The sequence below is a fragment of the Phalacrocorax aristotelis genome, chromosome 7 (genome assembly GCF_949628215.1).
Source record: "Phalacrocorax aristotelis chromosome 7, bGulAri2.1, whole genome shotgun sequence".
NCBI classification, from domain to species: Eukaryota; Metazoa; Chordata; class Aves; order Suliformes; family Phalacrocoracidae; genus Phalacrocorax; species Phalacrocorax aristotelis.
The window spans coordinates 1,761,043-1,787,808 of NC_134282.1; the positions used below are offsets into that span (position 1 = coordinate 1,761,043).

The 26,766-nt window shown below is 44.0% G+C and overlaps 1 protein-coding gene across 4 annotated transcripts in view; it reads left to right on the plus strand.

Annotated features, from left to right (window-relative positions):
• GNB4 (G protein subunit beta 4) overlaps positions 1–26,766 on the plus strand; it is a 76,209-nt gene that overhangs the window by 27,343 nt on the left and 22,100 nt on the right. Inside the window, exon 1 of one of the 4 annotated variants that reach the window (XM_075098424.1) lies at positions 16,781–16,888. The exons of 1 other annotated variant lie outside the window; for it this stretch is intronic. The gene's annotated coding sequence lies outside the window, so the exon portion shown is untranslated. Of the gene's footprint in view, positions 1–16,780; positions 16,889–17,313; positions 17,431–17,757; positions 17,944–26,766 lie in introns of those variants that run through there. 2 more of the 4 variants (XM_075098425.1, XM_075098427.1) reach the window with 2 other exon arrangements.

Sequence of the window (26,766 nt, forward strand, 5' to 3'; positions counted from 1 at the left end):
GTCCTGGAAGGTGAGAGTTTTTTAACAGAGAGAAGGAAATATTTGTACCATCTTACAAGGAGCGTTAACTCCTTTCAAGTATTTCTACCGTTGTGTTTAGCTATTTTCAGACAAATGAACTGAAACTGTGAGAGGTGCAAAGAAGAGCTACAGGATGAGCAAGGGAATGAAGCTCCATCTTTGACTGGGAGTTAGAAACACCTCATATACCCAACCAAATGGAGGTTTCTAGAGCAATGAATCATTAAATATACTGGGAGCAAATATTGATGAATGGACAGGTTCGGTGTCCATGATCACGTAGTCCTTAGCCTCTCTGCTGAGGGGCCTAACAAAGCTGCCAGTGGCTGCCTGTTCAGCAGTTGTCTTTTGTGATGTGGGTAGTTGACTGGTGCTGATACCAAAAGCCCACAAAACTTTTGCATGGGACACTGACAAGAGGATTGCTAGTAAGACTATCTTTTTATTAGTACTGTAAGAAGTATTCAGCAGCCTTTAAAAAATGCATACAATTTTTCAAACCTTGGCTGCAGATTACTTACAAAAGAAAGAACTCTTCTTTATTCGAGATCTTGCTGAACTTCCTCCTGTTTGGTCTTTTGAACTTGGCTCTGGTGGTGTCACTCCCTTACCCTTGCCTAATGAGCCAGCTCACCATGATGACAGCTGCTGCTGTCTGGTTTTGACTTTCGAGAGCTCCATTAAGTGCGAAGTGCGATGACATCATGCTCCCTAGGGTGTCAGTTATTAGCTGCTAAAAATAGTTACAGGCAAACACAGAATAGAAAAATCAAATGTCTGTTTAAGCCACGTGTGAATAGGAAGGTAAAGAGGTAGAGCTCAGCTGAGAGGCTTTTTATTTAGATGCAAGGGCAGCAACATCAGACTGGATCCTGGAAAATGTTGCAGATGATGCTTTAGGACTCATGAGCTGGGAGAGCCCACAGAGGCAAGTTCATCCCTGGTGCAATTCCAAAACTGTCATGGTAAGTGAGCTTTTTGTGTTTATTTCCCACTGGTTAGGTTATCTGATCTGAGTAATCTGTGTTTTGCAGTTCTAATGTAAGTATAACTGTGGGATTCACAGCATGAGAATGTCATCAGCATTGCTGCCAGTATAATCACTGTTCTATGAAAAAATAAAACGCAAAGCAAGATTCATATTGTAAATGAAGTGTTCAGAGGTAAAGAAATAATGTACGGTAAAAATCATATGCAGACGTAAATGGTGCCTCCGGTCTCCGAGTTCAGGAAAGCATCCTGCTTGGCATGTGTTTTGTGGCTATTCGGTGCAAGTTCTTTTGACACCACTTACCACCTTTAGGCTTTGATTACAGATCTACGAGCTAAGACAGGCTTGAAGACAGAGGTCACATTTTCAGGCTTAAACTTAAGTCCAGTTTTGTAATACAGACTTCTGTTTCATGTTTCTGTGGTACTAGCAAGGTGTTTCAGGTACTAAGCTGCTCCAAATCAAAGCTGATCTAATAAAGAAAACATATCTAAATACAGAAGCAATGTAACATGAGAGTTAAGATTAACCTAGGACTGGGTGTCTCACAACCTTTGACAATCTCATCCTGGTTTTTTTATACTAATTAGGCCGTGGACAGAAATGTTCAGCTAGGCTTACCAGTGCTGTTAGAAGATTTTCTAGTCTCAACTACTCCTAACAGTATTTTCTACACATCTTAACTTAATGTCTAAGGGCAGGCAGGGGTAGGAATATGAAGCTGTGACCTCTCCAGACAAACACCAGAGATTCTCATGCCAAGTTACAAATGCTAACCCATGGGCCTGAAACCTCCTTGGCCAAAGGATAATCTTTTTCTCACCTGTTCTGAGTCACCTACAAGAGCTTCATGGTGATCCCAAAACATGAGAAATCACTTGTAACTAGCACTGGTCCCCTTGTCAGGGAGAACAACCTGGTCCCCCCCTGACTTTTGCACCCTGGCCCCAACCTGCCTGGCCTCCTGTTTGTGGCCAGTACTCAAGCTAAAGGCATGAGTCTGCTGATCCTACAGAGCCTGACTCACGTCTCAACCACTTGCAGCAGCCTTCCCCAGAGGGAATGAAGAGCTTGATGGATGTTGTACTGCAGGTTATCAGAGTGTGTGCTAATGAAGCAACAGATCCATTACAGTACTTATCCATTTTGCAAGATCCAATTACAGGAACTTTGTGAAGTATAAAATAGTTTGATTTTACCCTGTGTGCATCCTGTAAAAGATGATGTCTCTAAAAGATATTCCCATCCTACCATTATTTCCTTGTGCTGATTCATCTTATGTTCAAGATTGTTTAGAGCCAGGATTTGATTCTGCTTTGCTGATAATGTTTTTTGTAAATCTCTTTGATAAATGTTTTCGATAAACCTCAAGAATCCCTGTGTCTTTTGCTCGTGGGGTGTGACATGTAAAGTAGAAGGCGTTTTTGCAGATCACAAGGCAGGGGACTGACGTAGGAATAATTGTGTGAAATTACATTGTCTCTGTTGTGTAGGAATTCAGACAGTGATTGTGATAGTCCCTTTTGTCCTTTAAAAATGAGAATTTATGACTCAAAAGGTGCTCCTCTGTCAGTCAAAATTTTTACCACTATACTGAATCTTATTTTTAATGGCATAATATCCTGTCCTTTTAGTTGCAAGTATGGCATTTTCAATGCAAGCTGATTTACAGTCATTTTCTTCAGTCTGCAAAACAGGCACACATAACAAAAAGAAGATGGAAGAAATTCTATATTCAGTGGTGGTGGCCAGAGGGGCAAAATATAGTATAATAAAAAAACCTTATTGAACAATTTTTCCTCTTTGCCTGGGTTTGTGAGCTTTATTTTTTTAAGGAGAGGAGTATTTCTAGGTGACTCCTTAAAACTACCTGAAGGAGTAGCATCTGAAAGAGAATGATAATAAGAAAGAGAAATACAGGGAAGTTTTTACAACATAAAATGAATTTTTTAGCAGATGGCCAACTTCTTGCTTAGAAAGATTTCCTGCTGCATTAAATTTTCGTTGCTGTATACCCCCAGAAGGCTGAATGTTGCCATCTCCTGCAGACAATGCAGCAACGCCCTTATTTTGTACTAACGAATGATTTTTCCATTCACAAGCTGTTTCAGTATTCCAGAGCATCTCACTGCTCTAGCATGCATTGATATGAATTTAAAGTAATTTTATTCATAAAAAGATTATTCTCTCGTGGTTTGGGGGTACCATCAGGGATAAAGGCACATGCAGTAGCACAAACAACTGAGATCTTCTGGCAGACTTTTTGTCTGCTTAATGCTTTCACTGATGGCCTTGACACCGATGATAATGCCAATAGAATAAAATATCCTCTATAAAATATAATTTCCTGTTGGAATGCTGGCAAAGTAGTGCTGATGTGGCATACGCTTATTGCATCATTGATAGGCAATGGGACTCTACCCTGCATGTTCTGTTTTCAAGGTTAAACAAAGAAGTGTACAAAATTCTCTCAGCATGAGGTGGAACCACCTGAGCCTTAGGTTTGACTTTAGCCGAGCATTCAAACCCTTGTGTTATGCTTTTTGTGTGGAAACGGACCTGTTGTGTATGGAAATTATCTCAGTTCAAATAGAAGCAATGTAGAAAACTGAACTGTGTAAATGACTGTGAATGGCTCTACCTGATTTTTGTAGAAATTCTAGGGATGGTTGACCTAGATAATCAACGAAGTTAGGGTAAAAGTCTTTGTAAAACACCTGTGGAAGTACATATCAGTTTTACATATCCCAAGCTAGATCACACTGAAATGATGGACAATTCAACCAAATATATGCCTGCAATGAATTTCGATCCAACAGCAGTAAGCTGAGTGCAGATAGAGTCAGACTGGAAATGAGGCATATGTGTATATTAGTGTAGGTCATTAAACGTTTGCATATCTAGGTGAGAAACATAGATGTGGTATTTCACGTGCTCAGTAAATTCAGGGTTTGTCTACATAAGACTACGTGCATGTAATCCAAATTGACATCAACAAGTTAAAAGATCTGATGTAGGAACTACTTAAGGAATGCAGTTGACTCTGTTGCTGTAAAATGTCAGACGAAAAGATGAGAATAATCTCTCTGGCTGGAGAAGACATCAGTCTATGGCAATAGCTCTGTCCTATACGTGCACAGCAGACAGAGAACAAGAAAAGGTTTTTGCTCTGCTGTATAAGAAGGTATTAATGGCACTGTCTCACGATGAATTTTCACACAACTAGATAGTTCGATAGCGTCAAGTCATGGCTCAACACCAAGACTACCTGCCACAAAATTTCTGACATTGAAGTGAAATCTGAAGATTGTCTAACATGTAAGTTTGTGAGACAGAGTCCTTATCCACAGAAACAGCGTTGTCAGCAGCACTGTTTATTTGAATTAAAGCTGCCGATTGGATCTAGTCGTTGAAGCTGATCTCAACTTTTATGTAGGACATAAATTGAATACATTACATTTTCTGACACGCCAGGCCAGCGTTCTCTGACGCAGATACTGAAGCTGAAGTAAATGGGAGCAGGCAGCGTTTTCCAGCCTGAGGTGTCAGGCCGTTAGAAATTTCAGGTGCCTAAATGTAAATGTAGTAAAGATATCCCAACTGAAAGATGTCTCAGAAATACATCCAAAGATACATATTATTCTGACAGTACTCTGGAACCGGCTATTACTGCTGACACTGTGCCAACCCAGCGAAGGAGTCTTTTGATGTATTTTGAGAAACGTGTAAGTTCAGTGTCCTGTAACTGCATCTGTAACCACCAGCCTGTCAGGAAAAAACTCAAGAAGTCTGTTTTTTGTTTTTTAATCGTTAGCTTTGCACTCTTCTGCCTTCCTTCCTCTCTAAACTTCCTTTTTGTGAAGATGAAACCTAGTGATGCAGTGTTTGCCTATAGGCGTCCTTTTTCCTGCGAGCATAGAGAACCCTGAGGAACAAATAAACTTTTTAAGTTGCTGATCCTGCACGTTTGCAAATTCATTGGGAGATTTGACTCCTGTGTAAGGACACAAGGATCTGGCTCCTAGGGAATAAACGTCAAAGAACATGAAAAGAAAAACCTTAGTAGGCATTGAGACTATAAGAACAAAGAGTGCTTCTGAACTGCAGTAGTGAAAACCACTGGGAAATGTGGAACAGTCTGACAGAAGCAGTAAGAATGATGGTTCTGAGTCAGGCGCTGAATTGGGCTGATGGAGGGGGGGGAAGAGGCTTGATCCAAGTGAATTAAAGCCACTTATATTCCTGGAAATGAATTATTTCCTCTTTATCAAAAAGGAAAAAAAAGATAAAGAGGTTAAGAATGTAATTATATGTTGCAGAAAGAATTATATGGCAATTTCTGTCTCCCAGGCTTACGTTCAGGGTACTAACCAGAACTCTGACACACTGACTGACTTTCTGTGGTGGTCTCAGCAGCGCTGCCTGCACTGCCTATTTACTTTTCAGTACTTCCTCTTGGAGGCTTTCTTTTAGTCTACATTCTCAGCAGGATTTTAGAGGAAGCTCTGGGTATTATTTTGTGTCCAGAATAAACAGAAAGCACAGTCCTTTGTGCTTAAGCTCCCTCCTTCCCTTGTGAATTTACGAATATTGTAGAAAAACAAAATGATCACACAAATAGTGTTTTGTTTAATGATCACTCAAAACTAGTGCTAAGGGCTTGGTTCTTGCTTCGTCTAGTTCAACTGCATCAGGTACTTAATTTACTATTTATGTCATGAAGGCCTTCAAAGCAGTGCTGAAGCTTATGAACCATCTCCCCCTTTTCCTATCTTAGGCTGAGAATATCTTCCTTCCATTCATCTCTGCTTAGATGCAGAGTGTCTGAAGACTGTTGTGGAGCATCTGTTTTCAATGTCCACTGATGTTTTGCCAGTCATATGTCATGAGGGAAGCGTACTCCCACTGCTATGAACAATATGACCATGAAAGAAGGCGAACAGTAACTGCATTATGTCCTCCAGAAGATGGATAGAGGTTAGAGGGAATATGTTTGTGTGCACTGTGTTTCAGGGCCTTGCTCATCAGTTGCACAACACTGCTAAATTTGTTTCCTAGGGCTTACAAATGAAATTAAATTGAGGTTGTAAAACAGAAAATTGTATTCGTATGCTTTGTAGATTGATGATGACAGACATACTGTAAAATGCTAAAAAAAAGAGATCAGCTGCAATTAGTCTGCAAAGAACCTAATCACCAACATAAATCTGACAACAAAGTTTTCAATAGTTAACTTCATTCTGTCCTGTATACTCACTAAGGATGTCTTCTTGTGTTGATTTTGTTGATGGATGGAAGTTGGTTGGAAATAATTATATCAAGATTCAGTTATTTGTAAAACTGTATTATTTAATAACAAAACCCCATTTGCTTATGAAAGCATTTAGGCTGCTGCACTGAACAGACCTGGACTCCTATCCTCCAGTCATTGCAGAGGGTCTCTGTCGTTCTCAGTTGGCTGAAGAGTAGAAAAGGACTGGGGCAATTTCCTACAGACTTTCTTCTGGCCCTCCTGGTATGATGCCCTGAAGCAGATGAAGCACTGCCATATCATCCCAGAGACCACTGGGTTAAACTAACCAGGATAAAATTAAGATTACAAAAACAACCCCAAAATTTTCATGGGGTTGCAAGCAGCATTATGTCTCATTATCCCAAAGAAAGTTTATTTCTCACTACTTCCCTTGAGAGAAGAGTTAAAAATTTTCCTATTATGGGATGACAACTGCCCAATAGATAGCCAGAAAAAGCAATCTAAGAACTAGCTGGCCAGCTGGAGCGCAGCCAGTATGACTGGGACTGGTGATCCCCCGAAACAAAGCTGTGCAGCGGGAGCTGCTGCCCGCTGCCACTGCAGGGAGCGTTCTCCAGCAAGCCGCACCTGGAGAAACCAGGGATAGCCTGGCTTGTGAGAGTCAAATACAAAGCAAGGTGATGGGAGTGAAAGAAAAGCAGGAAGGGGAACAGTGGGAAAAGGAATTAATCTTTATTATGGTGTGCTGGAAAGATCAAACTGCATTGCACTGTTGCAGTGTTCTGAAGTACATTTTATCTTAGGGCCTGACTCTCCTTATGCCAGTTCAAGTCATTGGTTTGATACACAGTGATGCTGATAAGCATCAGCCCCTTGCTTGCCTTCTCGTACAGACCAACATTTATGTCGGATGCTTGCTTTTTAGCACAGCAGAGAACCAGCAATGCTAAACCCCCATTTGTTTTGCTGTGTCAAGGGAACCAGCTATCACTGCAGCCACGTCACTAAATCACATTACAACCCTTGGTCTAATGACATTTGTATAGATCTCCAGCTCTCTACTATTTGTCACTAATCAGAGTAGTGGGAAGATAATCATGCAGGGACATTATTCCATCTGATGTTCTTTGCCTTAGCTAATCATTTCTACAATGCACACATAAGCCAGCATATCCTGACTCCTCCAGTTCCTTTTGCTATCTTTAGTTTTCTTTAGTACAAATAATTGAGAGATCAATTAGGTTATTGTGCCAGATCTGTTGCTCAACTCCCCAGTTTCCTGTTGCGGTGGGATCTACCAGGAAACTTGAAGAAATCCAAAGAACAGCCAAACCTCTTCTCATACTTCTCTGACAGGCCTACCATGCCTGCGCAACAGGGATAGCTGAACATGATTTAGCCTTGAAAGATTAAATCTTTTTGTTACAGTATGCCTCATCCCAATGGAGACAAAGTTAAGGTTCATATTAGCACTACTAAGTGCTCTTGTTTTCTCGTTCTGTTTTAGCGATGCAAAAAAAAACCAAAAAAAAAGGGTAAATTCTTTTCCCTGTTACAGGTGCTTGAAACTGCAATGAATTTCATGAAGTGAACAGAATTGTTTAGGATTTTAATCAATGTAGCTGCAGAATTTGACCAGCCATCTTAAAACCATTGTATTTATTTTTAGGATTCAAAGTGTTATATTAATACTTTAAACAATTTTAGGGAATATCCTGAGATAGTGGCCTTGGAAATCTTATTAAACATAGTAAATACACCATTTGCTTGCTAAAACAGAAAGATGAAATGCTCAGTCACTTAGAGCTTCATATGGTAATCATCAAAAAACCAGCTCCTTTTTAAATGTGGCTGTCAGACTGACAGATTGCAAAAGAAACAGATTCCCAGTGATTATAAAAAACCATCCAGTTTCATCGGGCCATCAAAGAAGGAGACCTGAATTTGTTGAACTCAATTCAGTTTCTTCTGTTTGCTCACTTAGGCTGGTCCTAACCACAGGTTCATAAGAAATTCGTAATAAACTTTTGAGCTGTTAGTCATTCCAAGATGGCACTGAACATCAAATAGCTGTCAATTACAGGGTGGCAGAGACTTGAATAAAAATGCAACTGCCTTTTTTGAGAAATGCTTTGGGTTGATCACAACTGCTTTGACATAAGACGCAATTCTCTGCCAAGTGCAGATAGCAACTGATTCTGGCAATTTCCTTGTGGGAATTTGTCCAGGGGTATTTGATGTAAGCAAATGTCTCTGAAAATAAGCTGTGGATGCACTACGAGGGTCATTTAGAAGTCTTTTCTGAAAAGATACCTCTGTGTCTGCCATAGTTTAGACAAGGTTGTATAACTTTGTTGATTCCTGACCCTTTGTCCCCGTCTGTCGCTCAGCCGCCACCACTCTAAAGCAACCTTTTCTTCTTTGGACTTGTGGAAACCTTGGGCCTTTTCACATGCTTGTTAACGTATTTGCCAAGATACTCGGGACTTCTTTGCAAAGATGCTATTGCTCTGCTGATTGACATTCAGCATGGGCAGGCAGAGCAGGCCAAGGAAAGAAGCAAGAAGCCAGAAAGGAAGAAAAACCTTAATTTTTGAGTTCTTCTTCCAAATGTCTTTGAATCAGCAGCTCTGGGCCCTTCCCAGCTCTTGAAGGAATGCCAGTTCAGTGCAGTGAGTGAATAAGGTGTGTGCGGGGGTGGCTGCTTCCCTGTCAGTTGTGAGAAGCTTTATTTTAAAAAGTGGGTTTTGTGGGTTTTTTGGGGGTTTTTTGGATTGTAGTCCCCCCCAGCATTACAGAGGGTTGAATGGTTCAGAGGGGCTGGTAATGGTTTAGGGAGGCTTTCTTGTTTATGGCCGGTTGCCCAGTCAAATCCAGCCCAGGTCATTAGTGACTAGAAACTGTTACCATGTTAACAGAGCCTGATGGATGATGTGAACTGTGCCTGAGTCCAGTTTCTAGCAGAAAAAGCATCACAGAAACCAGTATTGCTGCTGTCCCTAACTGACTCTCTCGCAATCAAAGGGGGACGGAGCTGTGCCAGCGGGTTCATTCGGGGCAGAGCTGAGCTGAGGCATTCAGCTGAGTGCTGTTGTAGCAAGCTTACTCTGCTGCCGCACATCCTTCCCGTCTCTGCAAAGAGAGAACATCAGCCTGCTAAGCTGTCAAGCCGATGCTTTCCCCAGTGTTGAAATGACACGCAGTGGAAACAGGCAAGCAAAATGAAAGACACTAAGGAGCATCTTGGCTAAGGAGCACTGATATCTTCTGGTAAAAGATACACGGAAGAGCATGAATGGTTTCATTCAGAGTTTTGGACCAAAGCCCTGTGTATATGAGGAAAATCATTAACACACCATTAGCAGTCACGCGTTAAAATGGAAATTACTTCTGTATTGTAATCTCTAAATTTATTTTATAATGTTTTTACTGTTTCTTTTTGCATTTTGCTTCTTCGGGCTCTCGTACTGGTCATTTGCACTTTGCTTATATTTAATTTCACTCCTTTGTTTGCTCATTTGTTCTTCCATCTGAAAAGCTCTCACGTTGGGCGGCTTGCTCGGCAGCAAGGGTAGCAGGAAAGCAGGTGGGCAGGCAGGCTGAATTCTGATTTTGGCTCTGCCGCTGGTTGCTTGGCAAGCTGTTTACACCACTCCGTGCCTTACTTTCCCACAGAAAGAGACTCATAGTTGAAGAATGGTTTAAAATTGTTGACAGAAAAGAACTGTGCATCTACTAGTGCTATTTACTGAAGGAAAACACAGATGAAACCAAGTATTTTCTCCCATGTGCTCCTTAATGTGTATGAGTTGATTAAGCCCAATAAGCCTCTGTACTTCATTTTCCTTTCCTGAATTAGGTCTAAATGTTGAGTCATCATCGATGTACACATCCAAACCACCACAGACATCTCAGCCTTCAAAATGTAAAAAATCCCAAACGTTCTAGATTCTTCAGCCCATTTAACAGACGATATGCAAGTAGCAAACCCTAGCAGCTAGTGAAGCACAGTTACGGTACAGATCTGAACAGGCACTGCAGAGTATGTACTGCCTTCTCCCTAACCCTCAGTGGTCTCTCTGTTCCCTCCACCCCCTTTCATTCAGATAAAGTGTCCACCATCAGGGCACAGGAGTTTGTTATAGGTGCAGTTGCTGTATAATTTTATATTACTTACAGTCTTTTAAAACTGCTGCAGATAACAGTAGAAATAGTGTTGTTTCTCTGCCTAGGCCACGGTGCCATTTCCAGGATCATTAATTCACTATCGCTGGAAGCCTCTTCCCTCAGGAATGGCTGGGGCTGTAGCAACAATGCTGTTGCAGAGGCAGGTTAAGAGCCAGGAGCAGCAGTACACTGAAAAGCTTACTAAAAACTGTCTCTGTCTCTCTGTAGACCTGGAAACCCAGCCTCTTGTATCAGAGTTCCTCATTCATGACCATAAAACTCTACAGGTACCAAAAATTCTTTAAGTTAAATGGCAAAATGTAGAAATTGCAAGTTTGAGTAATACTCCTGACAACTCAGTGTAAGCTCAGACTCAAAGTTCAGAGGGAGGTGAAACAGATCTGTAATTTGTCTAATGTGCCTCACTTGACTGCAGTGAAAATTTCTTGCTGCGCTACACCTGGAGGTTAGCTTAGATTCCAGATCTGAGGAATAAATAGCCTTTGTCATCTTTACCGTGCAACTGCAACTCACTGGGTTAAATCCTGAGTTCACGCACTGATCTTCCCCAAAGCGTTTGCCAGTGTGACACCTGATAGCTTGCAGCTCTGCAGCCCGCAGTTAGCACCGCTGAACTCCGCTCAGGGGGATGGCATTGTATTTGTGTACTGTGGGGTTGGGCTGTTGTAAATGCCCTCATTTGTTGGGGGCACTCTGCGAATAAGATGTACTAAAACACAGTACACCTATTATTTTCTGAGATATTGGGTAGCAGGGGAATGCAAGAATCTTTCATTAAAAATGTGAAAAGTAGTTTGATTTTGTTGTGATTGGAAACTAGCTTATATTTGTAAGAATTTCTAAAGCTAATAATGGTCATGATCGTGCTTCTTCAGTTGGCTTCCTGTCTAGTTCCATAAAAGGGCCAAACAATTGCTGAACAGACTGAACAAGATAATACTTCTTTAATACTTTTTTCTTCCTAATTCCAGGCTCTTTTACTAGCCATGGCAGTTATGGATTGCTTTGTTAAGCTCCTTCCATGACTATTGACATCTTTTCTTTTGTCTCTACTCATTCTACTTTATAACTGGAACACAACTTTAATGTACATCACGCTCTTCATTTATCGAAGAAATAACTGGAAACTCACAAAAAGTGATCCCTTGCAATTCTGTGTGCAGCTAACTAGTTGTGCTGGGTTTGGCTGGGGTCGAGTTAGCTTTCTCCACAGTAGCCAGTACAGGGCTGTGTTTTGGGTTTGTGCTGGAAACAGAGTTGACAGCCCCGGGATGTTTCCGTCCCTGCTGAGCCAAGGCCTTTCCTGCCTCCCACCCCAGCAGCGAGGGGCTGGGGGGGCACAAGGGGCTGGGAGGGGACACGGACAGGACAGCTGACCCCAACTGACCCCAGGGGTGTCCCACACCATATGGCGTCATGCTCAGCGTATAGAGCTGGGGGAAGGGGGGATGTTGGGAGTGATGGCGTTTGCCTTCCCAAGTCACCGTTGGGTGTGATGGAGCCCTGCTTCCCTGGGGATGGCTGAGCACCTCCTGCCCGTGGGAAGGAGGGAATGAGTTTCTTGTTTTGCATTGCTCATATGTGGCTTTTGCTTTCCCTGTTAAACTGCCTTTACCTCAACCCATGAGTTTTCTCACTTTTACCCTTCGATTCTCTTTCCCATCCCATTGGGGGTGAGTGAGCGAGCGGCTGCGTGGATCTGAGCTGCCGGCTGGGGTTAAACCACGACACTAGTCCTTCTTTGCTCCCTATTGCACACACTGTAAAATTCTTGGGGTTTAGGATTAGGTTAGGTATATGGTAAAGTAACTGTAATTTCCACAGTAGGGTCTAGAAAATACCATTCACAATAGTTAGGAGAAGAGCTATTTTGCTGAAAAGAGTTGGGAGATTTTTCAAACTGAGAGTTAAAAAGGGATCTTCATTGTTTCTGCCCCTCCCATCTGCTGTTCTCTGCAGTTGAAAATGGGGCAGAAAGCCAACGTCATGACATTTGAGCAGACAGCAGTTTATGGAAGCGTCTATTACAATTCCACACCCACACCCTTGGTAGAAAGGAGCCTTCTCCCTGGCCATTGCAAGCAAAGCAGCTGCCAGAGAGTTACAGCTGATGTGAGGCTTCATCCTCTGTGTCTGGGACTTGTAGGCAGACTCCTAAATTTTCCTATGCAGGTTTTAAATACAGATTCCCCTTTCTCTGCTTGCCTACTCCTCTCCCCCTCCAGAAGAAATCAAAAGAATTTCCAAAACATGCTGGAGAGTTTTCTCAGCCCTCGCGTGCCATTATTACAACTGGGTTAGACTGCAGCAGCAGAGAATATGCAGAAGTATGGTGATTAATATGAGCATTGTCTTTTGCCTCACTTAGTGATCTTACACACTGGTGAAATACATACTTGCAAATTACAGTAAGCGTGTGAAACCCGCTCCTGATCTCTCAGTGTCGCAACTAGTCCTAGAGAGGAACAGTAGAGATCAAGTGGCTTTTTCAGCCCATTTGGATTTTGTTGCTGTTCTTTTATGATGAGCACTTCCAGCGGTTCCATGAGTGTCCTTCATCGTTTTGTCTGAAAGAAATATTAACATGTATTATTCATAAATACATGTATAAATATAGGCCATAGATAAAGCATTGATGCATATATACCCACTCCCCTTTCTTCTATTTACATAGCGTTTGGTGATTGTTCAGTTCTCTTTAAAGGATGAGTCACCTGGCTTGCTCTGGAGCCAGGAATCCAGCCTCACAACTGCAGCTGCACCATGATCCAACTGTGCCGCTTGACCAGTTGTTTTACCAGACCTCAAAAAGTAAATGCACTCTCTGCCATCCACTGTTTCTTCAGTCTCCTAAATAATAAGAAAAATATTAGTACTGTTTCTCCTTACATTCTCTTTCCTTGATCCTTTATTTGAATTAAATATTAGAGAATAAGCATTTGGCTATAAAAGGAATGGAATTATGCTAGACTGGCAGCCTTGGAAACTGACGTTCACCGTTTCTTGGTGTCACAGTAACACCAGGAAACCACAGCACGGATGCTCCCCTCCACCTGCCCAGTTAAACAGTGATCCGAAGACCAGAGCTGGCAGCAAGCAGCCAGTGCAGCTGCCATATGCATTCTTTCTGGGACTTATAGAGAGACACATGCGCTGTCTGAACTAAACTGCCACCTCAGAAGATTTCAGGTCGGGTGTGGGCTGGCGTGCAGAGAGAGCACTGCTCCTGGGTGCTGTGGAAGGTCACCCACACGTAAGCAGAACCACTGACGGAATGACAAAAGGTGATCCGTCATGCTTCAGTTGTGCGCTGAGCAAGTGGAGGGTTCTTGAAATGAAGGAGTGTTAGACTTCAGTGGGAATAAAAGCAGGAGATTGAAGGTGAAGCCTTACTGTATTGGCTCTTGTATTTAGGAACAAATTAGGGAAGGGATATCTGAAGGTAGACATGCTATCCCATCATGTATATAGAATATAAAGATAATATGTGTAATCCTGCTTAACAGAGTAGTTAAACTGTATTGGTAAATGAACTTTGAAGTCGCTGGCCCTTCATAAAGCTTGAATAAAGAATGACATGAGACTGCTCACTTATTAGCAAGGAGTTAATCACCATTTTAATTCCTAGACCTGAAGAGACCAATGGAAAAGTAAGGGGAAGAAGGTGTAGGTTATCGTATCTCACCCGAGTAGCTGCGTGGATTACAGCAGCAGTCGTGCTGTCAGGCAGACACAAAGAATGAGGACAAAGCAAAAGGACAGTGCACATGCCGCGGGAGTGGCCCAATTTAACCAACAAACAAACCAATGATGAAAGGAAACCAGTGCTGCCATCACAGAGGTGTCAAGAAAGTGGATTGCCATATCGATAGATGAGTTCTGAAGGCGGAGTGAGCAATTTTAGGGTTTGTTTTCCTAAAGTTAGTCAAAGGGGTGGCATGATTCAGTCACACCAGGGCAGGGGATTCCCTCTGGATCTTTCTCTTAGTTATCTGGGGCTTTTTTGCTTTAACTCGTCTCCTGAACAAACACAATTACTTCTTGTATATCCTGAAGTGTTTTGGGAAGGAATTAGCTAACGGGCTGATGAAGTGTGGGGGCTTTCCAGAACATGGCAAGTACCAGGCCGGCAGCGAACCCTGCATTTCTCTGGAACCAGGAAAAGACATGCACAGACTTCAGTGGTATTTTTAGCCATCGAGATTATACACGTGCCTGTCCATCTTTTGGTCTCAGGCCCTGCCAAGACTGGGGAGTTTTTCAGAAAATGCCTCCTTGCTTCCTAGTACCCCTTCACTGTACTAGCACACAGCATTTCACAAAATTTCTGTCAAAAGGGTGTTCGGGGCACTGCCGGAGCTACCTTGGCTGAGGTTTTCAGTTACAGCTGAATCAGCACAATCTCCAAACAGGTTCCCTTCCTTTACCTTCCCTCGGGAGGTGTTTCAGACTCATCGGGCAGGAATCCAAGCACTGGGGGCCTCCAGGAGCATTTAATCTATCAGAAACCGAAGGTGCTGCGTTGGCTGTGGTAACTCATAATTCAGGGAGAATATGTTAGAGAAAGCGATCTAGATATTGATTTTCAAATCTCGCCTGGCGCTATGTCTCAACATCTCCCTTTCGCTGGAGAACACATTGATTCCGTACAGAAATTCTAAAATAATACGAAGCGTATTGCTGAGCTGGCATAAGAATAGCTCCATTAGGGTAGCTCTGGTTTTGCAGGGTATGGTTTGGCATGTGAAACCAGTGGTCAGAAGCAGAACTGGATAAAAACGGGTTGTAAAATGTTGCCAGTAGCAGGACTGGGGATTTCTGCTTCGTTAGGAGTTCCTGACTTTTTTGTATAATACGTACGTAACGTCAGTGACTAAACAGGATGCGCAATACGTGAGAGGAGTTTTATAAGGAGAGGCAATTTGTTTGTATCAGTTGGTCTAAGAAATGATATCCTTCCTTGCAAACTTTGCTTTGCTGCTGGCCTTGGACCACCACGGCTCCATCAAGGCCTCTCCGGCAAGGCGAGGTCCTCTGCTGAGAACCGTGCCCTGTGCGCTTCGTTTTCCCAGCCGGCAGCGAAGGATCTTCCCTGTCTCACAAATGAGTCAGGAGGATAAATGATGTAATTTTCATAAAATGTTTTAATTTGCTCCGCTGGAAGGACAAAGCCTGATCGTTTCATAACTACCTGTCACTGGAACTTTTCTGGGCCTTTGCTTACTGCCTGTTGCTTTCCAGAGCTGTTTCAAACCAGGGGATGAGAAGCGATGTGCCTGCTGTGGGACCGCACCTTGTCCGTAACCGCCCCTCAGGCCTCTGCAGACTGAAGAAAGGAAGACGTAAGGGAGCAAGTGCAGTCCAGGGGCGGGCTGTCCTTGCAGCAGTTTCCCCCCTTTACAAAAAGTTAAGCAACTTCTACAGTGATGCAGTGACTCTGAGAAAGGGTTTTTCCTCTTCAAGCATGGTCCAGCAAAATCCAGACCTGCTCCTTCTTGGTTTTTGCCATGTGATTGCTCATTAACTGCAAAGCAAACGTATTGCTGAGAGACATCTGTCCTCAAGACGGCAGACAGACGCCTTGCAGCACAGGGGAAGCACAATGTAGACTTTGCGACCAGGACAAGGCTATTAAGATAATAGGTTTGAGTCAGTTAAGGGAAGTGTATCAATATTTTTAAGGCTGATTTAAGGTAAGCGATGAGCTGTTCATCGCAGTCTGTGCTGTGTGTTCCGGCAGGTACTGCCATTAACACCACGCCATTTATCGGCAATACATGAATATCTCGGAGATCGCTTCACCCTCGGTGGTTAGGATGCTCGTGTAAAATATGTTACAGAGATCTTGCTGATGGTGCAGCACACCCGTGCTGAGAGGATGGGTGATGCCGGGGTGCCCCCTCGGTGCTGGCGGCCTGGGCAAGGGAGCCCCCTCCCCGGGAGGCGCAGCGGGGGCGCCCCGCGGGCTGGCTGTGCCGTACGCGCGTTGGCGGGACTGTGGTTCGGCCCTAGTTGGGGCGGCGGGGCGCTCCGTGGGATCGGGGCCGTGACCCCGGCAGCTGGACCCTGGGGGTGCATGTGCTCCCCGCGCCCGCCGCGGGGTGCGGGACTGTGCGGGACCGGCGCGTCCACCCACCCACCGCACCCACCGCTTGGGTCCCTCCCCTGCTCGCACGGCCCAGGGCCGCTGCTCCGGGCGGGGCGGGGCGGGGCGGCACAGCGCCGGGGCCGCCGCAGAGCGGGGCGCTGGCCCTTTAAGTGCTCTGACGTCAGCACTGCGCAGCCATGGCAACGGCCCGTCACGTTGGCCGGGTCCATGCGGGAGGGGGAGGAGCTCCTCCCGCCCTACCGAGCGCCATGGAGGCGGTGGGTCGGTGACACCCGCGCGGACCCTCACCGGGCGGCGGGCGGACGAACGGACGGACAGGCGGCAGGTACCGGGGCGGAGGGGAGCCGCCGGACGGGACGGGACTCCGCTGGCCCCCACCCTCCCCCGGCGGCGGCCGGTCCCGCGGGGCGGTGGTGGCGCCCCCTCTCCGGGGAGCCCCGGGAGGCTGCGGGGGACCGCGGGCCTCGCTCCCCGCTCCGGCGGCCGCGCCGCGCTCGGAGCGGACTCGGGGAGACGGGCGGAGAGCGTGCGGCAGGGGCCGGGCGGGAGGTTCCGGTGCGCTTCCCGCCCGGGGCGGCGCCGCCCGGAGCGGGGCCGGGGGGGGGCTGGGCCCCGCTGCCCCTCAGCGCGGAGCTCCCGCACGGGCGGGCCCCCGCCCCGCCCCGCCCCGCCCCGCCCCGCTGCTGGCGGGCGGCCCCATCCCGCCCGGGAAAGGGAGGGGTATGGGCGGCACCACCGCGCCGCAGCGCCGGGGGGAGGGGGCGGTACTCGCCGGGGAGAGCCCAGCCGCAGCGGGGGGGAGCGCCCAGGCAGCCCCGGGCCTCGCCGCAGCCCGGCCGGCAGCGCCGCTGCGGGAACAGCCGGCAGGTAACGCCCCGCCGCCGGGGCTGGGGGGGGTCCCGCCGGGACGGAGTAGGGGGTCCCGCCGGGCGAGGGAGACCCGCCCGGGCGCCGCCCTCAGTCGTCGGGCGGGTGAGGGGCGCGGTCCCGCCTCAGGGTTGCGGGCGCCGGGGTCGGGGAGGGGTGGGCGGCGTGGCTGCCGGCCCTTTCCCCCGCTGCCGCCGCCGCCCCGGGGCGCGGGCATGCCGCGGCGCCGCGCTCGGCCTCCGGGGGGGAAGGGTGGTGGCGGGGCAGGGCCGGGCCGCGGCGGCCTCCGGAGGGCTCCCCGGATGGGGCGGCGGGGCGGTGGCCGGCGGGGAGGGTGGCGGCCGTGGGGCCGGGAGCCCCCTCGTGCCGGGGGTCGCCGTGCCGGGGCCGGCTCCGCAGATGCCCCGTGTGCGGGTGCTCGGAGGGCTCCTGCCTCCCCAGAGCGCCAGCCGCCCCCGCAGTCCGGCTTGGAAGTCTGTACAGCAACAGGCAGTTCCCGCCTTTATCCAACACGTAGGGAAACTCTTGTCTCTCTTCCTTTTTTATATTTTTATTTCTATACCTACCTACAACTTGTTCGGGTTGTGACATTCCGTAAATCCGCCTTGTGGCAAGGGGCTCTGACTGGCGTGTGTTGCGGGAGTGCTGTGTCAAGGGTAGGTCTGAGGGTACTCCCCATCTGCGGGAAAAGTGCAAAGTCATTAGATGCTTTTTGTATCATACTTTGTAGCTGTTGCTGCGTTACACACATAGATTTTTTTTTTTTTTTAATCTGCCCTTTTATCTGCACGTACTGCTGAGATTATCAACTTCTTTATTTTTTAGTTTGATCTCAATTGGAGATCGTGAAAAGCATCAAAATGGCTTATATCAGGTAGACACAAGTTTAGTTTATGCTGTAATATTATCTGAACTAATGCACAGTAAGGCTCCCATCTGTTCCTTCCTGTCAATTATACAGTTTGGGAATAGACATTTTATCTTTTATTAGACCGATTATCATAGCTTGGAAAATATATGATTTTCCAGGCTGCTTTTCAGTTCTGAAATAGGGACACGGTAAGTCTCAAAGCTAAGTATGAGTTGAGGAAAAAATTGCTTAGAGTTTAATTAGATTATATAGAATCAGTTTCTGAAACAGCAGAATGGTGGCTGCTCTCTGCTCGGTAGAGAGTGTTAGGAAAGGAAGGGGAAAGAATGGCAAAATGGTCTGCAGAGGAGAGGCAGGTAGCCAGCTTCTAAAACCCACTATAAAAGCGCTGGAAGAGATGAAAACAGTAGGCTTTGAGTCTGGTGGTTTTGACGTGTTCTGTGGAGTTCTGTGTTATAGTTTGGTCTCTGCTTTGAAAAACGTTCTGTCCGTTTTCTCCTGAGAATCTGGCCGGGGGGTTGGAGCGATTGCTGGGTGGGACGTGGTGCCCTGCTGGCAGCTGGGTGCTTTTCCTCTTCCGCCAGTTGCCAGCGCAAGCTTGTTCTGGTTCGTAGAAGCTGCTGTGCTTCACCTACAGAGTTAGCCGCAGGAGTGTTTGTGCTTTCCAGAATTTCATACACTTCCCGAAGTATAAATAGAGGATCCGGAGGTTTTTGGTAGCTCTTTTGGCGAGTCGGTGGCTGTTGGGGGTGGGAATATTGGGGGACTGCGAAGTCGTTAGAGCGTGTAGAGGAAAACCTACAGCTGCTCCCTGGCTCCTACTGGAAAAACTGGAAGTAGTGTGAAAGATGGTCACTGATCTGACAATTAAGTGACAGATAAGTAGATGTAATTACTGGTTACAGTTGGGGAAAGTCTGAAGTAACGTTAACAGGAATAACAACTCTATCAACAAATTAAAATGAAACAAACCACATGACAAACCCATACAATCCTGAAAGTCTTCTGATGGGATGGGGAATTTCAGTGGGTGGTTGTGATTCTTAAGCGTGATAGCTGGGGTGAAGTGAACTTGTGCTTCCAGAGAACAAACTGGTTTTTATTTTGGGCGAGGGGGCTAGGAAAAAGAGGGAGATCATAAGTACATGGATGTGTCTCGCCGGGTGTCTAATATGGCAAAATATAGGCAATATTAAATTATGTATATTTCTGTACAATTAGCAGTACAACTAGCTATATGGATTGAATATGTGGAGAACCAAGGCTATAAGAATAATATATAATATCTTTTATCTCTTAATTACGAAAAATTTGAGTTTCAGCTTACAGGGGTGTCTTCTAGACTGTTCAAGTGGTGCAGCAAATAGCTGGTGCTCTGTCTCTTGTTCAGTCCTTTACCCAGTGCCTGAAAAGTTGGTCTCGATAGACTGTTTGGGTCATATAAATCTTGTACTTGAAGTTGTTGGCTACCAATGTCATCTCTTTTATTTATGTTGGGTAATGACATTTTCAACTATTATCTTCATGTTGCTTAGTTGAGTACTAATCTATCTAGTGTTTAATTTGTCCAAGCAGTTTCTAAAGAAAAACTTGGGACTCAAACTTAATTAGAAAACCTTGCAAAAATATTTTTGAATACAGAACCATGCATGGTTCTCTCCTAGAACATTTGAACTTTTAAAAATGCCACAAAATATATGAATATAAGACTTTGAAGGTGAAGAAACAAAAAAATAAACCTCCCACAATATGCGGCACATTGTACATCTTCCTCAGCTACCGTCTTCTCTGCCAGAGTCATAAATTAAGGCTGTTGTGTCACTGAAGACAGGGCCGTTTGATTCATTGGTTAGCTCCAGATTCACTTTAAAAGGTGTCATCAAACTAGGAGGAAATTCAGAATCTCAGAGCTTGATGTGCAGTGCTTGCTCATGGAATGTAAATACTTAGGAACAATGATAATGCAGTGATTGTGTTCTGTGCTTAATACTGTCTGAGAATATCAGTGCTCAGATTGATGCAATTCCTGAGTGCCTGGAACTTGCCGTTTAGAAAGTATGCAGAGTATTACTAGTCAAGGAAATATTTTCAGTTCCACCAAAATTTTTCTGTCCTTTAATTGTGTGCAGACCTGTCACTTATTTCGTCTTCTGAAGCGTGTAATTAAATTTAGTCGTTATTGTTTTGTTCTTGTATGAAACCTCTGTTTTGCAACCCAGTGTTTTGTAATAGAATTTGTGTGAAAATGCTAAACGGGACTAAAGCAAACGATCACAAAAAAATGACCGTATGCTCTTCTCTTTAAGATTGTGGTTTGGTATCTGATACTAGGGCAGAGCGCTTCACAGAGCTTTCTAGATAACGCGAGGCAGTGCTATACAAAGCTGCAGCTTTAATTTATAAAAAATCTGCCCTGTTTCGGGCTGTGTTAATGTGTTTGGCGGTGTGAACCATGAAACAGTCCGTCTTTGCAGAGAGCCTGAAGCAAAAGACCAAGAGGTGGACTTCTTCGTGCTTTGAATGGATGTCAGCTTGGGTGCCATCAGTGATACTCGATCTTCTGATTATTGTGAATTGCTGCAGTTAGTGTGGGGAAATACTATGGGGAGAAGATGAATGAGAACTTATCTGAGGGTTTATAAAAAACAGAATTAAAGCAAATGTAGATGGACATTGACTAGCAAATAGTCAGGCTCTTCAGTGAAGAGTTTCATTTCCTTTAAGATGTCTCAGCCTCCGAAAGTATGTGAAATGCTGACATACAGTAAAACATATTGTGATTCAGTTACTATAACTCTTGCAGTCTTGTTGCCTTCTGAAATGACTTAAACTGGAAAGGAGGGGAAGGATAGAAGTGCCTGACTGTAATGCAGAGCAAAAAGCACTTTCAAGTTCCACCTATTAAAAAAATTAGTTGTTTGGAGGTAAAATAGGCTTGCCAGTTTGCAGAAGCTGTAGTTTTTCCCCTCCTTATGTTACATCTCAGACAAATATTAATCATATGGATTTTCAACAGAAGCCCAGTGTTTGAGTCATTCTGAATCCTACTGTTCTAAAACATTAAAAGAGCTGAGTAATGTTAAGATTAAAATTATTTCATAAGATTTTAATTTTCAAAATGGGGGGGGAGGGGAGAGGACACACACCAAAATAAAATAATCAAATCAGTTCCAGGATTGGATGTGTTTCTTAAATGAGATTGAAGATCTTGGAGCTGTTCTCGATGACTGGCTTGGCATCTTTGACAAGAACAAATAACCGCCTCACAAACAGCACTGGGAGCTCTTGGGCCTGTTTGGTTGCTTTTCAGAGTGCAGATTTTAGCTCGGGTGGTCAGCATACAGCCTTGCACAGAGCTCCCAAGCAGTTTCAGGATGATTTGATTCTTGCACGGTTAATTTTTATATAAATTTTTGCTGTCCTATATATATATTTTTATTACTGTAGTAATTATTTCTAACATAAGTTACACTGTCATTTTCTTTATATTAAAATGCAATTTATGTGGTATTTGTACACATCTAAAGTCTTGCATTAAAATTGAAGATGCTTATTCACAATCTATTGTTTTAGCACATGGGGTATTTAAAATTGATATGATTAAAAGATACATTTATCTGAGTTTTTTTCTGGTGACCCTTTCTGTCATGACATTGCTTTAAGTGCTTGTTCATGTAAACCAATTTTATCCCTAGTTTGGAAAAGGAAGACATTTTCCTTCCTTCAGATTCTTGATTTAAATTGAGCTTAGTTGTTTTTGAGCCAAAAGAAGTATTCGGATTGCATATATATAGATGCTACACTTGTCAAAATCTGATTTAACACAGTGTAAATTTAGAGCCTCCATGTGTATTTAGGGACTCATCGGTTTTGGTGATTTGAGTTAAAGATTTTGACAGTGCAACATAATGTCAGAGTACTAAAAAATTAATAAAGCTGTGGCATATTAGGTCTTGGGTATGCTTATTCTCTAAAAGCTGCTCCCCCCTGCACCTGAAATGATAAGTTAGGTTTAAGCAAACGTATTTATCTTGTGTTGCTGTGTGAGAACGTCAGCTGGAGTCCTTTCCTTTCCACGTGCATGTTGGTGGTGGGAAGGAAAGGAAGTAGGGGAGCTAATCGAGTTTTGCAGCAATCTCAACATTAGGTTTCATTAAGTCAACCTCAGCAGGCAGAGTTCATAAAATGGCACGGCAAGGCTTCCAGGAAGACTTTACGTCCAGATGCCCTAGAATACCAGGAAACTGATAATGATGTTAGTACCACTTTCCTTCCACTGGATCAGTAGGAAGGACGTAGCAGGGATGTTGGGTGCTCCTGACAGTCTTCAGGGCGAAGAGCAGTGGTCCATGCGGGGAAGTGTTACAGCTTTTTATAGGATATGAAATGCCTCTTTTTAATCTTACTGACACTTTCGGGGCAAGAAACTTCTCCATTGCGCTTGCTCTTTCTAGTAGTTTGGATTCAAGGTGTCTAAATAAAAAACAAGTATGGAGAATGAGGTGACCAGGAAGTAAAACTACTGTTTTGGGTGCTCCAAACACAACCTTAATCTCTAACATATGCAACAGGAAAGGGGAAACTCTTCTTTTGTCTTAAAAGCAGCTCAAAAGGGGCCATTGGATTTTTGGTTTCTTGTACAGCAGGATAAAAATGTAATCCAAGTCCAAAGTAAAGGTGCTATAAATGAGTATGTAATGATGTCAGTGCCTTGTTGCTGTTCCCCTGACGTTAGGAAAAAAAGCAGGTAATTGGGAAGGTCAGGTAGGTGGAGACAGGAAGTCATTGAGGTTTTTTTTTTTCTTCTCATCTATTATAGTTTGCCCATCTATTTGCATTTGTTACATCGAAAGCCAAACGCACGCTTTGAAAAGGGGCGAAATGAAGAAAACAGACTTTTCTTAGTGGTGTTGCTTCAGAAGCTTGAGCAATTCTCTGTTGTCAGTCTCTACAGAAACCTTGTGGCCCTGAATCGTAGACCTTCCTAGTAACTTTGACAAGGTGACAGCTGAAAGGCTAACATCCTAAGCAAACAGTTAAACTGCTAGAGTGTGTCATTGGTGTGACCGATGTTTGCTTTTTCATTGAGTCAGATATCCTTTTGCTTTGCATTTAACTTCTGGAAGCAAGAATTTGAGAATATTTAGCCATTTTTACTAATCTTTCAGGCACAGTTGCTGAGGAAGACTCCACAACGGTGATGTGCGTATCCCAAATGTTAAAACCAAATGACTTGCAAGAGCAGTGTCTGCTCTGTAATGAAGGCTAGAAGCAGAGAGGGCGTACTTAGCTAGGCTGCTGCTGACCCAGCTTGCTTTGCCTGGGATACGTAGGAGTATTTACAAGAACAGAAGTTTCAGTGGGTTGGAAAGACAACCTTGGGCAAAGCAGGTTGTGGAGCCATGGGCTCCCTGGTGGCCACGGTGCCTGGCAGGTCTGTTACTCTCTGTAACTGAAGGCTCTGTCTCCACAGGGGAATTTGGCTATTCATAACCTCGTGAGTGTCACGCTTTCATAGAAAAGTTCTTGTATTTAAAAAAAAAAAAAGTTGACACTTTGGGGAAGACTGCTTCTGTTGGGAATATTGTACTACTTCTTTCCTTCAGCATTTTGTTTCTCTTCCATCCTCTTCTGTTGGAAGCTTCATCTAGGGCCATTTTCCTTCCAGTAGCCAGGTAGGTAATTTCTGACTTTTGACTGCTATACTCTGTGTGTTTATGTGGCCGGAATATCTTTTTACCTTTTTTTCTTTCTTTTTGGGCTATGAACTCTACAAATACATGTGCATTTTAATACATTGCAAGGGCGTGAAAATAGCGAATTGCAAGTTTAATTTACAACTTCCTTTTAACATAATGTCAGCTCTATCTAGATAGGGCTTTTTTTATAAGAAAACTTCTTGCCTAGAAGTTTTCTGCTAGATATAATCAATGTTAAAAATATTCCTGCAGCCTTTATTTTGAGAACGCTGCAAGTGTGAAGATAGAAGCACAAGGATACAAATTGCTTTAACATAGCATCATCCTTAAGTATTTGGTGTAGTTTCTTTTTCAATAAGTAATCATCTGAATAAAAAGGCTATACTGCATGAGAAACATCAAAAGAGTATAGATTAGATACATCAGTCTCATCACAAGCGGTGCTTGAAGTAGTTGCACAGGATATGTACTCTTAATCCCATACTTGTGTTAGTAGAGGTGTAAAACAGTACTTAGGGTTTTTACTTTCTAGTATGGGATTTCTAATCAGTCAGTGGCTCTCTGTAAAGTGAGGTTTTTGACAGATTTTTAAAGGTCTGTGATAATACGTGTCTTAAAAAACCCCAACCAACCAACCAACCAACAAAACCCAAACCTGGCAGAAACTACTAAAGTAGCCTGAACTCTAGTCTGGAAGAGGACTTAATTTTTGTGGCTTAGAGACAAATGATTGACCAGAAAAATATTGTGAACCAAAAGCAAAATTAAAATTAGACCTGAGGGCCGTAGTTTTATCTGATCTTTGGATAATCAGTATAAAAAAAGCAAATGTTTATATTCCCTTGTTTTCTTATGAAAGAGTACAGCTGTATGCTAAATGTTACAGCTGCATAATTATGTGAATGGCATAATGCCTCGCTGTGACTTGGGTACCAAGGGGGTATGTGTGTGGTGCTGAATGGTGAGGAGGAGGGAAGGGTGCTGAAGAATATGTGTAGATCAAATGTATTTTTTTTTCCCCAAGCTGGTGGTACATTTGAAAGGATGCAATGTGCATGTGTAACTGGTACTGCTGGCCTTTCTGCTCCTGAAGTGTGTAAGAATGCTCCACTTTCACAAACTGTCAGCCAGGAATTATTTCAGTCAAGTGAACAGTCACCTTAGTTGAATCGAGGCACTTTCCTGTAGACGATTTCCTTTAATGTATATCTTCTTCACTGACTTTAAACCTAAAATCATCTGTGTGCTTAGTGCCTTTGATGTGCTCTGTGCAGTCTGCATGCTCTCAGAAAACAGGAGGCTGCTTAAGTAATCCTTTGTGGATGTAGGTGCCAGTCCAGATTTCATACGCGTAACACTGCTTGGCCCTACAAATGCAAGGATGCTGTGCCACTTCAGTAAACAGCAATGTACTTAGCCCCTTAAAAAAAAAATAATCAGAATCAAACTTGTTTAGAGATGGATTTAAATGTAAGCGGTCTTTTAAAGTTTCTTTGAATTGTCACACTCTCCAGTACACTTCTCATAGCAAAACTTGTTGGAACAGTTTCTGGGTGTAGCTGGGTATTTGATGAGGCAAAAAATGTAGTATGTTGGCTCGCTCTGTGTGTGTCCGTGTCCAGCTGTCTGTCCCCAAGGAAGACTATGGACTTGGAACCAAGTCTGTCTGTCTTGTTACTTAAGGTTATATCTTTTTGCTTCATTAAGGCCTTTCTTGCCACTTCTTACATGTTTTGAATTGCAAAACCAGTAATAATTTGCTCAGTGATGGAGTGTCCTGTGGTCAGTGAACCAAGTTTTCACTGGAGAATCATTATTATGGTCACGAAAGACAACATAACTTGAATTTCACATGAAGTTCTGTTTGCAGGGAGTGTGCTAAAAATAAATCTCTGCTTACGTACCAAAACATTTTGACCTGGAAATGAACATAATGAATACAAGATGCAAGAATGTTACTTTTGGAAAAAATCACTCTTTTGGACTGAAATATTCATGACTTTTAAAAATTCCTTCCTTCCTGTGCTTTTTTTTTTTCAGTCTTGTGCTTAACACTGAACTTCTTGGGTTTTTTTTTTCCTAGAATCTAGCATGTGTGGGCAAAGAAGAGTGGGGCTTTCTGTACATGTTTTATGGATGTATGTGGCTTAGACTTGAAGTTGTGTTTTAGAAATAAACTCCTATATCTCTGAGCTTAAGACACTCCTAGACATGGCCTAGCGAACTGTCAGCTTACTGTAAAAAGAAGGGTAAATGCCTGAAGTCACTGGTTTTTGCTAGTAAACTTAGTAAGAACTATTTCACTCCAAGCTGTGATTTCCTTTGTCTATTTTGTGACTGCTGTTAACAAGGTAGGTATTTGTGTGTCTGTCTGTCTTCCATGGAAACTGTAATCAAACCAGCGATCAAATGCAGAGACAGCGTCATGATCTGTTTGAGCTGATCGCCGCATGGGTTTGCACTCTCGTTTGCAGCTGTGCATGCGCCGTGTCAGCAGCGCTGGTAAAATGGCATTGCCTTCTAAACCCAGCAGCGCTACTGCAAGGCGCCACTTCCTCTGCCTTCCTCCGTTAGTGAGAAAGGCTAAAAGCTGATGCTTACAGTACTGAAGTCGGAAGGTGAACGCAGCTACTCATATTTGTCTGACTCAAATGACTTCTGTTAATTCCTCCAAGCAGTTATGGCAGTAAATGCAAACATTTTTACGTGGTAGGCTGTATTTCAAAGTTATACTAAAATCGCAGGCAAGTAACTATGCGTGTATAC